The following is a 15438-nucleotide window of genomic DNA, read 5'->3' as shown; positions in this document are numbered from 1 at the left end:
CCCCCGTGTTTCTCCCTCTGCCCCTTTTGTCTCTCCCTCTGCACCCCAGTGTCCCTCGCTCTCCCCTGTGTCTCTCCCTCTCCCCAGTGTGTCTCTCCCTCTATTCCAGTCTCTCTGCCACTCACCCACAGAAACTCTCCCTCCCTCCCCCCGGAGTCGCTCTCCCTCTCTCTGCCACCAGTCTCTTCGCCCTCTCCCCCCAATCTCTCTCTCTCGATCCCCCCAGTCTCTCCCCCCCTCTACCCCACTGTGTCTCTCCATTCCTCTTCCCCAGTGTCTTTTGCCCCTCCCCCCCCATGCCCCTCCCTCTCTCTCCAATCTCTCTCCCTCTCCCCCCCGGTGTCTCTCACCCCAATCTCTCTCTCCCCCCATTCTCTGTCTCTCCCCAGTCACTCTCCCTCCCTCACCCCCAGTCTCTCTACCTCCCTCTTCCCCAGTCTCTCTCCCTTCCTCTCCCCCCAATCTCTCTCCCGCCATCTCCCCCCCAAGCTCTCTTCCCCCCGTGACTCTCCCTCTCCCCCGCAGTTTCTCTCTAGCTCTCCGCCCCAGTCTCTCTCTCCCTCACCCCCCAGTTTCTCACCCGCCCTCACACCCCAGTCTCTTTCCCTCCATCACACCCCAATCTCTCCCCCTCCCTCACCCCCAGTCTCTCTCACTCCCTCTCCACCAAGTCTTTCTTACCCCTCCGGCGAGTGCCTCTCTCACTATTCCCCTATTGTTTCTCTCGCCATGTCTCTCCCTCTCTCCCCAGTCTCTCTCTCTCTCCACCCCCAGTCTCTCTCCCTCTCCCCCTCAGTCTCTCTCCATCTCCCTACTTGTCTCTCCCTTTACCCTCAGTCTCTCGCTCCCTCCTGTGTCTCTCCCTCTCCCCTGTCTTTCTCCATCTCCCACCAACTGTGTCTCTCCCTCTCCCCCCAGCCTTTCTCGCTCTCCCTACCATGTCTCACCCTCTCCTCCCAGTCTCTCTCTCCCTCTTTCCCCAGTCTCTCTCCCTCCACCTGTCATGTATCTCACACTACTGTACATAACTGTATCTTACCATGCTATACATGACTGTAACCAGAGATGACCTGTAACCACAAGCTTATCTTACCACCAGGGGTGGACTTGCAGGAGACACTGGATACCTGTCACAGACAGGTATATAAGCACAGGTCTCAGGCAAGTGTGGCATTCGAGAGCTGTGTAATAAAGGTGCAGGTCCTGAGTGACCTTGACTTCACTATGTGCCTCGTGTGAATCTGTACTGAGGGGACAGGACTTTACAGTGGCGACAAGTTACGGGATTACAGAATCCACAGAATGGCGAACAACGGCTCAGATGAAAAATGCAATGCTGGAGACAATTGGGAGGACGTTATAGAAAGGATCCAGCAAAGCTTTGTAACCAAAGACTGGTTGGGCGATGATAAGGCAGACAAGAGAAGAGCCCATCTCTTGACCAGCTGTGGCTCGAAAACATACGCTTTAATGAAGGACCTGCTGGCACCCGAGAAACCAGCAAGCAAGTCGTTTGAAGAGTTGAGCACACTGGTAAGAGACCACCTGAAGCCAGCGAGCAGCCTACACATGGCCAGACACAGGTTCTACAACTGCATACGCTGTGTGGCCCAGAGCATACCCGACTTCGTGGCGGAACTTCGGAGGTTGGCTAGCTTATGTGAGTTCTCCGATGAAGTAAGGAGAGAAGTACTGAGAGACTTTTTTATTGAAGGAATAGGCCATGCAGGCATATTCCGAAAGCTCATAGAGACCAAGAACTTGACCCGAGAGGCAGCAGCACTGGTTGCACAGACATTCTTGGCAGGAGAAGAAGAAACGAGGTTGATCTACACTGCGGGTATGACAACTAACGAAACATCGGAACAAGGGGTTCACAGCGTGAAACAAGCTGCTACCCCCACACACAGACAAAGGCAGGAGAGCAGGTCCTCAACAGTAGGCAGTGGCGCCAGAAGCCATCAAGGGCCACATGAATGGCCGTTCACACCTCATCAACCCACAATGTGAGCAATCAACTACAAACTGAGAGAAGCTCAAGAGAGATCAGCCAGACGCAGCTCATCCTTTGGAAACAATGGAAGCGGTCTGTGCTGGAGATGAGAGGGAAGGCACTCATCAAAGGGGGTTTCAGCATGCTGTTTGCAGAAACTGTGACCATCAAGGGCATCTGGCCCGCATGTGCAGAAAAACAGCAGCTCGGCTGGTATATGAATCGGAAGGGTCGGAAAGTGGACCAGAAGACGGTGGGGACAGTACCCGGGACACTGATGTACAGCGGGTCAACACGATCAATGGCCACTGCTCCTACAACAAGATGCCTCCAATAATGATGAGGGTACTACTCAACGGGATACCCGTCAACATGGAGCTGGATACGGGAGCGAGTCAATCTCTCATGAGCACGCAACAATTTGAACAGCTGTGGCTGTACAAAAGAGACAGACCAAAACTCACAAGGGTCGACACCAAACTAAGGACCTGTACCAAAGAAATCGTACCAGTCCTCGGCAGTGCCATGCTCTCCCACAGACAAACGGACAGTGAACCGACTTCCCCTGTGGATTGTCCCCGGAGATCTCCCAGCACTGCTGGGGAGAAGCTGGCTGGCTAAACTAAACTTGAAATGGGATGATGTTCCCACCATGTCGTCAGAGGAACGGATCTCCTGCTCAAAAGTTCTAAGTCGATTTGAACATCTCTTTCAGCCAGGTGTGGGCACTTTCAAAGGGGCTAAAGTCAAAATCTACATCACACAGGATGCTAGACCGGTCCATCACAAGGCTAGAGCTGTGCCCTATGTGATGAGAGAAAAGATTGAACATGAACTGGACAGGCTTCTGCGGGAAGGCATTACCTCGCCCGTGGAATTTAGCGACTGGGTAAGTCCCATCATCCCAGTCATGAAGCCTGATGGATTCGTACGAACCTGTGGGGACTACAAATCTACCATAAACAGAGTCTCCCTACAGGACCAATACCCGCTGCCCAGAGCGGAGGACTTATTTGCCACATTGGCTGGAGGTAAACTTTTCTCAAAACTAAACCTCACATCTGCGTGTATGATGCAAGAATTGACCGAGGAGTCCAAGCTACTCACCATCATCAACACACATCGAAGCCTTTTCATGTACAATCGATGTCCATTCGGCATCAGGTCGGCAGCTGCTATATTCCAGCGCAACATGGAGAGTCTGCTCAAGTCCATCCCGGGGACGGTTGTATTTCAAGATGCCAAACTTATCACGTGCAGGGACACCGACTCCCATCTCCGTAATTTGGAGGAAGTACTAAAGCGGTTGGATCGGGTAGGCCTAAGAGTTAAGAAATCCAAGTGCCTGTTTCTCGCGCCCAAGGTTGAATTTTTGGGCAGAAGGATTGCCGCTGATGGTATCCGCCCAACAGAGTCCAAAATCGAAGCAATTCGCCTGGCACCCAGGCCCCGGAATGTCTCAGAACTGCGTGCCTTTCTTGGGCTGCTCAATTACTTTGGGAACTTTATGCAGAACTTAAGCACGCTGCTGGAGCCTCTCCACGTGCTACTCAGAAAGGGGTGCGATAAGTTTTGGGGGGACACCCAGGAATGCGCCTTCAATAAGGCATACAACCTTCTGTGTTCCAACAGTGTTTTGGCTTTCTTTGATCCAGGTAAAAAGCTAGTTCTCACATGTGATGCGTCAGCGTATGGGGTCGGGTGCGTTTTACAACATGTCAATAGTGCGGGTAAATTACAACCCATAGCTTATGCCTCCAGGTCACTTTCACGGGCAGAGCGTGGGTACGGAATGGTGGAGAAGGAGGCGCTCACGTGCGTGTATGGTGTCAAAAAGATGCACCAATACCTTTTCGGGGCCAAGTTCGCATTAGAAACCGACCACAAACCCCTCACGTCCCTACTATCCGAGTGCAGGGCAATAAATGCCAACGCCTCGGTGCGCATTCAACGGTGGGCACTCGTGCTGGCGTCTTACAATTATACCATAAGGCACAGACCAGGCACAGACAACTGTGCCGACGCATTTAGCAGGCTACCCCTGGCGACACAGAAGGGTCTGATGAACAGGACTGTGAGATAGTCATCGCAATCAATGCCTTTGAGTCCACAGGTTCGCCCATGACGGCTCGCCAAATCAGAGCCTGGACGATCAGCGACCCTACGTTGTCCCTAATAAAAAGATGTGTCCTAACCAGTGACTGGGCAGAGGCTCGCGATGCCTGCACCGAGGAGATCAAACCTTTCCATAGGCGCATGCATGAGCTGTCACTTCAAGCAGACTGCCTGATGTGGGACAGCCGAGTAGTTGTGCCTCTGTGAGGCAGAGAGGCATTTGTCCGGGAGCTCCACCGCAAGCACCCGGGGTTCGTTCTCATGAAGGCCATAGCCAAATCCCACGTCTGGCACTGATGCGGACTTGGAGCTCTGCGCCCGACAGTGCACCATTTGTGCCCAACTCAGTAATGCCCCCAGGGAGGCCCCCCTGAGCCCCTGGCCCTGGCCCACCAAACCGTGGTCGCAGGTGCACGTAGACTATGCGGGCCCATTCATGGGCAAAATGTTCCTCGTAGTTGTAGATGCATTTTCTAAGTGGATCGAATGCACCATTTTAAACTTGAGCAATACCTCCACCACTGTGGAGAGCCTTGGAACCATGTTCACAAGCACGGCATTCCTGACATATTGGTCAGTGATAATGGTCCGTGCTTCACCAGCGCAGAATTCCAAGATTTTATAAGTGATCACAGCATAAATCACGTTAGGACGGCACCGTTCAAGCCGGCCTCCAACGGCCAGGCGGAGCGAGCAGTGCAGATCATTAAACAAGGCATGTTCAAAATCCAAGGTCCCATGCTGCAAGGCCACCTGTCGCGACTGCTGCTGGCATACAGATCTCGCCCGCATTCATTGACTAAAGTTCCCCCCGCGCAACTATTAATGAAACGGACCTTAAAACAAGGCTCTCATTAATCCTCCCTGACATGCATGATATCGTTGAGACAAAGCGCCGTAAGCTAACCAAGTACCAGGACCGAAATTCGAGGGGGAGGTGAAATGAGATAGGGGACAAAGTGTTTGTGCGAAATTATGGCAGGGGTCCCAAATGGCTTGCAGGGACAGTAACAGGCAAGGAAGGAAACAGGCTACTGGTGGTACAAATGAACAATGGTCAAACCTGCCGGAGGCATGTAGACGAAGTCAAAAGTAGATTTACCAACAACACTGTTGAACCAGAGGCAGACTACAATATGGAACTCACATCACACCTGGTGGACAGACAGAGGGAACAACCTGAGGAAAGGGCAATCCCAACAGACAGCCCAGGCGAGACACCAACAATCATACTGAATGAAACAGACAGCCCAGGCGAGATACCACTAATCACCCCGAACGAAGAACAGGCACCAAGGCAAACAACTGAACCACAACTAAGACGCGCCACACGAGAGCGTAGACCATCTGAGAGACTGAAGCTATAAAGACAATAAGACCTTGGGGGAGGATGATGTCATGTATCTCACACTACTGTACATAACTGTATCTTACCATGCTGTTGGCATACAGATCTCGTCCGCAATCACTGACTGGGATCCCCCCCGTGCAACTGTTGATGAAAAGGACTTTAAAAACAAGGCTCTCATTAATCCTCCCAGACATGCACAAAATTGTTGAGGCAAAGCGCCGTAAGCTGACTGAGTACCATGACAGAAATTCGAGGGGGAGATGGAATGAGATAGGGGACAAAGTGTTTGTACTAAACTATGGCAGAGGACCCAAATGGCTTGCAGGGACAGTAACGGGCAAGGAAGGAAACAGGCTACTGGTAGTACAAATGGACAATGGCAAAACCTGCCGGAGGCATGTAGACCAAGTCAAAAGCAGATTTACCAACAGCACTGCAGAACCAGAGGCAGACTACAATGTGGAACTCGCACCACACCTGGTGGACAGACAGAGGGAACAACCTGAAGAAAGGGCATTCCCAACAGACACCCTAGGCGAGTCAACAACAATTACACCAATCGAAACAGACAGCCCAGGCGAGATACCAGCAACCACACCCAAAGAAAAACAGACACCAAGGCAAACAACTGAACCACAATTCAGACGCTCTACGGGAGAGCGTAGACCACTTGAGAGACTGAACATATAAAGACAATAAGACCTTGGGGGAGGGTGATGTCATGTATCTTACATTATAATATATAACTGTATCCCAACATGCTATACATGACTGTAACCAGAGATGACCTGTAACCACAAGCTTACCTTACCACCAGGGGTGGACTTGCAGGAGACACTGGATAGCTGTCCCAGACAGGTATATAAGGACAAGTCTCAGGCAAGTGTGGCATTCGAGAGCTGTGTAATAAAAGTGCAGGTCCTGAGTGACCTTGACTTCACTATGTGCCTCGTGTGAATCTGTACTGCAGGGACAGGACATTTTCACCACTCAAACTCTCTCTCTCCTCCCCATGTCTTTCCCTCTCAGCCCCCCCCCCGGTGTCTCTCCCTCTCTCCCCAGTCTTTCTCGCTCTACCCCCCGTGTCTCTCCCTCTCCCCCCAGTCTCTCACTCCCTCTCCCCCCAGTCTCTTTCTCCACCCAAACTCTCTCTTTCCCCCATGTCTCTCCCTTTCCCCCGTGTCGCTCCATCTCCCCCCGTGTCTCTCACTCCCCTTGTCTCTCTCTCTCCCTCTCCCACTGTGTCGCTCCCTCTAGCCCCGTGTCTCTCCCTCTAGCCCCGTGTCTCTCCCTCTCTGCCGCATGTCTCTCCCTTTCCCCGCCATGTTTCCCCCTTTCTCTCAGGTCTCTCTCTCCCTCTCCCCCCAGTCTCTCTCTCCTCTCTCCCAGTCTCTCCCTCCCTCTCCCCCCCAGTCTCTCTCTCTCTCTCTCTCTCTCCCCCTCCCAGTCTCTCGCTCTCTATCCCGCCAATCTCTCTCTCCATCTCCCCCAGTCTCTCTCCCTCTCCCCCCATATCAGTCCCTCTACCCCCAGTCTCGTTCCCTCCCTCTCCCACCAGTCTCTCTCCCTCCCTCACCACCCCCCCAGTCTCTCTCCCTCCCTTACCCCGCTATCTCCCCCCCACCATTCTCTCTCTCTCTGCCCACAGTCTTTCTCTCTCCACCCCCCGTATCCCTCCCTCTCCCCCCGTGTCAATCCCTCTCCCCAGCGTGTCTCTCCCTCTACCCCAGTCTCTCTGCCACTCTCCCACAAAAACTCTCCCTCCCTCGTTCCGGAGTCTCTCTTCCTCTCTCACCCCACCAGTCTCTTTGCCCTCTCTCCCCAGTCTCTCTCCCTCTCCCCCCATATCAGTCCCTCTACCCCCAGTCTCGTTCCCTCCCTCTCCCACCAGTCTCTCTCCCTCCCTCACCACCCCCCCAGTCTCTCTCCCTCCCTTACCCCGCTATCTCCCCCCCACCATTCTCTCTCTCTCTGCCCACAGTCTTTCTCTCTCCACCCCCCGTATCCCTCCCTCTCCCCCCCCGTGTCAATCCCTCTCCCCAGCGTGTCTCTCCCTCTACCTCAGTCTCTCTGCCACTCTCCCACAGAAACTCTCCCTCCCTCGTTCCGGAGTCTCTCTTCCTCTCTCACCCCACCAGTCTCTTTGCCCTCTCTCCCCAGTCGCTCTCTCTCTCCCCCCAGTCTCTCTCTCTCCCCCATTCTCTCTCTCTCCTCCATAGTCTCTCTCTCTCTCCCCCCAGTTTCTCTCCCTCTACCATCCCCCCGTGTCTCTCCCTCTCTCCCCAGTCTCTCTCTCTCCCTCTCCCCTCGTGTCTCTCCCTCTACCCCCATGTCTCTCCCTCTACCCTGCATGTCTCTCCCTCTCCCCGCCATTTCTCTCCCTTTCCCGCAAGTCTCTCTCTCCCTCCTCCCCCCCAGTCTCTCTCTCCCTCTCCCGCCATTCTCACTCGCCATCTCCCCCCAGTCTCTCTCCCTCTCCCCGCATGACACTCCCTCGCCCCCAGTCTCTCTCCCTCCCTCACCCCCCAGTATCTCTCCCCCATAATTCTCTCTGTCTCTCTCCCCAGTCTCTCCCTCACCCCCGTGTCTCTCCTTCTGCCCCCCCGTGTCCCTCCCTCTCCCCCCATGTCTCTCCCTCTTCCCACCGTGTCTCTCCCTCTCCCCCTGTAGTGTATGTAGCACACAAATCACTGCCTTCACGCGGTCTGGTGTTGATTTTGTAGTGTCTCTGCACCTTGTTACAAACTCACACGAAGCATGGATATATCAGGCACGGTCACTCTGTGACCTTCACTTTATTCCCAGGACTAAAGAGTGTTGATCCTGGGTGGGACCTCCCCTTTTATACCTGGAAGCCCAGGTGAGGAGCTCACTTCCTGTGGTCAGGGTGTGCATTACAAGAGTACAGGTACAGTATGCATGAGTTACAGTTACATACTTATAGTCATTGCAAGATGGTGAAATACATGACATCACCTCCCCCCTTAAGTCTTTTAGTTTCAGAGGTTAAGTCTATCGGGTGGTCGACGCTCTCTCGTGGAGCGCCGCAGTTGTGGCTCTGGTGGCTGAGCCTCAGCACACGTCTCTGTCACTTGAGGTGATTCCGGCCTGTCCGGGATGGCCGCCGGGACTGTGCATGCTGAGGGCAGTCTTTGTTGCTCGTACGCTGGCAGTAGTGTGGGTGCTATCTCATCATGCTCTTCTTCTGGTTCCTCCGTGTCTGCACTGAACCTTGTCTTTACTTGGTCCAAGTGTTTGCGGCATATCTGCCCATTGTTTAGTCTGACCACCATGATCCTGTTTCCTTCTTTGCCAATTACGGTGCCCTCAAGCCATTTGGGTCCCAAAGCATGGTTAAGAACAAATACCGGGTCATCTATTTCCATACACCTCCCCCTTGAGCCTCGATTATGGAGCTCGGTTTTGGACTGGCGCTTGCCCTTAAAAATGTCTGCCAGGGCTGGGTGAATGAGGGACAGCCGCGTCTTGAGCGTGCGTTTCATGAGGAGTTCCGCTGGCGGGACTCCCGTGAGCGAGTGTGGGCGGGACCTGTAGGCCAGCAGGAGGCGCGATAGGCGGTACTAAAGGGAGAGTCCTTGGATGCGTAGCATGCCCTGCTTTATGACTTGGACCGCCCGTTCCGCCTGGCCATTGGAGGCTGGCTTCAACGGCGCTGTCCAGATGTGCTTGATCCCATTGTCCGACATAAACTCCTGGAATTCATGGCTGGTAAAACACGGGCCATTGTTGCTGACCAGGATGTCCAGCAAGCCGTGGGTCGCGAAAACCGTACACAGACTCCACAGTGATGGATGTCGTGCAGGAGTTCAATATGATGCACTCGATCCACTTTGAGTATGCATCGACAACGATCAGGAACATTTTCCCCATGAACGGGCCCGCATAGTCCATGTGAATACGTGACCATGGCCTGGTGGGCCATGGCCACGGGCTGAGTGGGGCCTCCCTGGGGGCATTGCCCAGCTGGGCACATGTCGTGCACCTGCGAACCCAGTGTTCCAGGTCTGAGTCAATCCCCGGCCACCACACATGTGACCGGGCAATGGCCTTCATGAACACGATGCCAGGATGCTCGCTGTGGAGTTCCCTGATGAACACTTCCCTTCCTTTCTGGAGCATGACTACCCGGCTGCTCCATAACAGGCAGTCGCCTTGGACGGAGAGTTCATCCATCCGTCTCTGAAACGGCCTGACTTCCTCGGGGCACGCCCTGTGTGCGGGCGCCCAGTCCCCAGTCAGGACACATTTCTTTATCATGGATAGGAGGGTGTCCCTGTTGGTCCAGAGTTTGATCTGGCGGGCTGTGATGGGGGAGCCCGCAGTGTCAAAAGCCTCAACGGCCATGACCATCTCGGTGCTCTGCTCAGAAGCCCCCTCGGTGGTGGCCAGTGGGAGCCTGCTGAGCGCGTCAGCGCAATTTTCGGTGCCTGGCCAGTGCCGTATGGTGTAGTCATATGCAGCCAGCATGAGGGCCCATTGCTGTATGTGAACTGACGCATTAGTGTTGACAGCCTTGCTGTCGGACAACAGGGATGTTAACGGCTTGTGGTCCGTCTATAGCTCGAACCGTCTACCGTACACACACACACACACACACACGAGTGCTTCCTTCTCGACCATGCCGTATCCACGCTCTGCCTGGGAGAGCGACCTGGAGGTGTAAGCCACTGGTTGGAGTCGGCCGTCATCCTGCATGTCATGTTTATAACATTGATTCCCTGATTCAACGCTACTTTAAAACCAGGGCTGTGTGCGTAAATTAGCTTGGTCTCTTCTTCCCCTGTCATAAAGGTCTGAGTTATCAACGCCGCCTCTTCTAAAGTCAAATCCTTAGTCTTTATGAGCTTCCTGAAAATGCCCTCGATGAAAAAGTCCCTGAACATCTCCCCCCTGCAGGCATCTGTGAACTTACAGAGACTGGCCAAACGCCGCAGTTCCACCACGAAGTCCGAGATGTTTTGACCCTCCTGACGCCGGTGAGAGTAGAACCGGTGCCGGGCCACGTGTACGCTTCTTGCCGGCTTGAGATGCTCACTGATCAGCTGGCTGAGCTCTTCGAAGGACTTGTCCGCTGGCTTTTGGGGTGCGAGCAGGTCTTTCATTAGCGCATACGTCTGTGGACCACAGCTGGTCAGTAGATGCGCCCTCCGCTTGTCAGCCGCTGTCGCTCCCAGCCAGTCCTCGTGACAAAGCTCTGCTGGAGTCTTTCCACAAAGTCGGCCCAGTCCTCACCCACACAATAACGTTCCTCTGTGCTACCGGTGGCCATCCTCGTGGTTTGGTGATTCCCGATTCTCATTGCCAGATGTAGTGTCTCTGCACCTTGTTACAAACTCACACGAGGCATGGATATATCAGACATTGTCACTCTGTGACCTTCACTTTATTTCCAGGACTAAAGAGTGTTGATCCTGGGTGGGACCTCCCCTTTTCTACCTGGAAGCCCAGGTGAGGAGCTCACTCCCTGTGGTCAGGGTGTGCATTACAAGGGTTCAGGTACAGTATGCATGAGTTACAGTTACATACTTATAGTCATTGCAAGATGGTGAAATACATGACAGATCTAACTGCTGTGACCTTAGTCCTTTATTGAACAGCTTCAGAGTGCCTTCTAGGTGTGGTGGGCAGCCTTTTATACTGCCTCGTACAGGTACTTTCAGGTCTCCCACCACAGCACCCTCTGTGGTGCACCATTGTACTTATATATACATTTAATGTACTAGAGCAATATACAACATCTCACTCCCCACTCCCAGTTCAAAAAGCCGTTGCTTGAATCCCCTAAATTGAACATCGCATTAGCCCAATGGTATTAGTCACGGATCCATGTCCCTTTTTCTTGAACCTCGTGGTATCAACTCTTCCCATGATTCATGTCCATGATTTCAAGCACAGTGACCATTCAGCATTGAAATATTAACTCTTGTCATATTTCACAATTCATATCCACTATTTTAAACACAGTAACCATTCAGCATTAAAATATTAATTCTTATCATAAATCCATCATCCTACATTCACATAACACATTTAGACTAGCTCTTACCTCACAAAAGTCTTTGCGTGGGGACCACCAATGGTTTAAGGCCCTTTTAAGACTCCCGGGAGCATTTCCCTTTTAAGACGCCATCCTGTGGCTTCCCACGAGGCACCGCCATCTTAGGTGTTCTGCTGGCTTTTGTCTGCAGGGCTCCATTGCCACGAGGCTCACCGCCATCTTAAGCTCGCTGGTGAAGAAAGAAGAGGGGACAAGGAAGCAGGGCAGGTGAAAAAGAGAGAAAAAAAAAACGGCCCATCTTGCAGATGTCGGTCTGGACTCGATCAGTCACAGTCCCTGTGAGTCGTCCGTGCCTGCTGCCACATCCGCCGCTCTGGCTCGCGTTCCCCCGAGTCATGCCCGCCGCCGCCACAGCCTCCGCTCCCGCCGTTGTCTCCACACTTGTCGTGGCCGCCTTTCCTGCGGCCGCCACCATCGCAGCCGCTGCCGCTGCCGCCGCCCAACTGTTCCACTGCGTGGGCTCCCCGGATCCGCCGGCCACCGATGGGCCTCCCGCTTCTCGCCCGCAGCGCCCCGCCGGCCCACTAGCCAGTAATAGGCCCGCACCTGCAACTTTGTTCTTCCAGGGTCTGCTCAGCTGTGGAGACTGAGGCTGCAGGATTGCTTGGGGTCAGGAGTTCTGGGCTGCTGTCACCTTACATGTTGTGTATTGCTCTGGTACATTAAATGTATTTATAAGTACAATGGTGCACCACAGAGGGCGCTGTGGTGGGAGACCTGAAAGTACCTGCACATCCGCTCTGCCAAGAACAGGTACCAGTTCCTTGGTGTAGGTACACAGCTTTGCCGTGAACGGGACCAGCTCGGGTCGTGCAGCCGGCTTGTCCCACAGTTTCTCAAAAGTTCTCTGACTCATCAACGATGGACCCGATCCCGTATCCACTGCCGTACTCACTGGGACTCCGTCAATTTTTACTTCCATTATCACTGGGGGCGAATCGTCCGTTCACGTATACAGTCCCAACACCTCATCTTCTTCTGCCTGCTCCTCGCTGAACAGTGGATCATCCCCCATCTCCTCAGCCACGCGGTGAGTCAGATTTCTTTTACACATATGCTGAAGGTGGCCTTTAATGTGACAGGTATTGCACGTGTACTCCGCAAACCTGCACCGGTGAGCCCCATGGCTTCCTCCACAACGCCAGCATGGTGCTGCTTGATTGGCCCCCCTCAGCGGACTCTGAGTTCCAGGACCCCGAGGTCCGTGCTCTCTGCCCCGGGCAGAGCCACATTCTGCAGTTTTGTCGGTGATGGGCGCTATCCTGTGGACAGTGCCTGCCGGGTTCGGGACTGTGTGGATCATTTGCTTGGTGCTGCAAGTCGAGGTCATATATGCCCGGCTGATGGTGATGGCTTTTGTCAGGGTGACTGTGGGTTCTGTGGCTAACAGCTTGTGAAGGAGGCCCTCGTGGCCAATCCCCATAACAAAAATGTTCCGCAACACCTCATCAAGATGTGCGCCAAAATCACACGGCGCCGCAAGTCTCCTGAGGTCTGCAGCATATTTGGTGATATCCTGGCCCTCAGGTCTGCAGTGGTGGTAAAGTTTGTATCTGGCCGTGAGGATGCTCTCCTTCGGTTTCAACTGGTCACGAATGAGTGCGACCAGCTCCTTATATGTCTTGTCCCTGGCGCTCGCGGGTGCCAACAAATCCCTGACGAGACAGTAAACCTCATCGCCACAACTGGAAAGCAATATCGCCTTACGCTTCTCTCTCAGTGCGTCCGTGCTCCCCGTCAGGTCGTTTGCTGTGAAGTAGTACTCGAGCCTTTCCGTAAAGGCCTCCATTGTCCACGGTAAAATCCTTTAGCGAGCCAGAGTAGCCATGGTTGCGTGGAGTTTGTCCGTTTCCTCGTTGCCAATGTGGTGTATGTAGCACTCAAACCACACGGTCTGGTGTTGATCTAACTGTTGTGACCTTAGTCCTTTACTGAACAGCTTCAGAGTGCCCTCTCGGTGTGGTGGGCAGCCTTTTATACTGCCTCTTGCAGGTACTTTCAGGTCTCCCACCACAGTGCCCTCTGTGGTGCACCATTGTACTTATACATTTAATGTACCTGGACAATACACAACACCCCCAGTCTCTCTGCCACTCCCCCACAGAAACTCTCCCTCCCTCCCCTCGAAGTCTCTCTTCCTCTCTCCCCCACCAGTCCCTTCGCCCTCTCCCCCCAGTCTCTCTCTCTCTCGATCCCCCCAGTTTCTCTCTCCCCCCATTCTCTCTCTCTCCTCCCCAGTCTCTCTCCCTCTCTCCCCATGTCTCTCCCTCTCTCCCCAGTCTCTCTCCCTCTCCCCCCTCTCTCTCCCTCTACCCCCACCCCCGTGTTTTTCCCTCTCTCCCCGGTCTTTCTCGCTCTCCCCCCATCCCCCCCTGTGCCTCTCCCTCACCCCCAGTCTCTCTCTCCCTCCCTCCCCCGTCGATCTCTCTCCACCAAAACTCTCTCGCTCCTCCGTGTCTCTCCCTTTCACCCCATGTCTCTCCCCTCCCCCCGTGTCTCTCCCTTTCCCTCCCCCACCCAGTCTCTGCCTCTCCCCACCTCCCATGTCTCTGCATCTCCCCTACGTGTCTCTCACTCTCCCCCAGTCTCTCTCTCTGTCTCTCCCCCCATGTCTCTCCACCTCCCCCCGTGTCTCTCCCTCTCCTTCCCGTCTCTCTCTCTCTCTCTCCCACCGTGTCACTCCCTCTCCCCCGTGTCTCTCCCTTTCCCTCAGTCTCTCTCTCCCTCTCACCGCACCCCCCGACGCTCTCCTTCTATCCCTGTGTCTCCCCCTTTCCCTCAAGTCTCTCTCTCCTCTCCCCCAATCTCTCTCTCCCTCTCCCTTCCAGGCACTCTCTCCCTGTCCCGCCAGTCTCTCTCTCTATCGCCCCCCAGTCTCTCTCCCTCTCCCCCCGTGTTTCTCCCTTTACCTTTATGTCTCTACCTCTCGGCCCCATGTCTCTCCCTCTCCCCGCCATGTCTCCCCCTTTCCCTCAAGTCTCTCTCTCCTCTCCCCCAATCTCTCCCTCCCTCTCCCACCAGTCTCTCTCCCTCTCTCACCCCTCAGTATCTCTCCCCCCCCCGCCATTCTCTCTCTCTCTCCCTCCCTTACCCCCAGTCTCTCTCCCTCTCCCCTCCGTGTCTCTCACCCCAGTCTCTCTCTCTCCCCCCATTCTCTGTCTCTCTCCGGTTACTCTCTCTCCCTCACCCCCAGTCTCTCTCACTACCTCTCCACCCAGTCTTTCTTACCCCTCCAGCGAGTGCCTCTATCACTATTCCCCTATTGTCTCTCTCCCCATGTCTCTCCCTCTCTCCCCAGTCTCTCTCTCTCTCCCCCCAGTCTCTCTCCCTCTCCCCCTCTCCCCCTCAGTCTCTCTCTATCTCCCCACGTGTCTCTCCCTTTCCCCCCAGGCTCTTGCTCCCTCCCATGTCTCTCCCTCGCCCCCTGTCTCTCTCCATCTCCACCCGACCATGTCTCTCCCTCTCCCCCCAGTCTTTCTCACTCTCCCCACCGCCCCCCATGTCTCTCCCTCTCCCCCCCAGTCTCTCTCGCCCTCTTTCCCCAGTCTCTCCCTCCACTCAAACTCTCTCTCTTCCCCGTGTCTCTCCCTCTCACCCCGTGTCTCTCACTCTCCCCCCCATGTCTTTCCATCTCGGCACCCCCGTGTCTTTCCCTCTCTCCCCAGTCTTTCTTGCTTTCCGCCCCCCTTGTCTCTCTCGCTCCCCCAGTCTCTCTCTCCCTCTCTCCCCAGTCTCTCTCCACCCAAACTCTTTCTCTCCCCCGTGTCTCACCCTTTCCCCCATATGTCTCCCTTTCCCTCCCCCACCCAATCTCGACCTCTCCCCACCCTCGTGTCTCTCCATCTCCCCCCGTGTCTCTCACTCTCCGCCAGTCTCTCTCTCTCCCTCTCCCCCCGTGTC

This window comes from Pristiophorus japonicus, chromosome 5 (assembly GCF_044704955.1).
Source record: "Pristiophorus japonicus isolate sPriJap1 chromosome 5, sPriJap1.hap1, whole genome shotgun sequence".
NCBI classification, from domain to species: Eukaryota; Metazoa; Chordata; class Chondrichthyes; family Pristiophoridae; genus Pristiophorus; species Pristiophorus japonicus.
Note: the sequence above shows the minus strand (reverse complement) of the source record.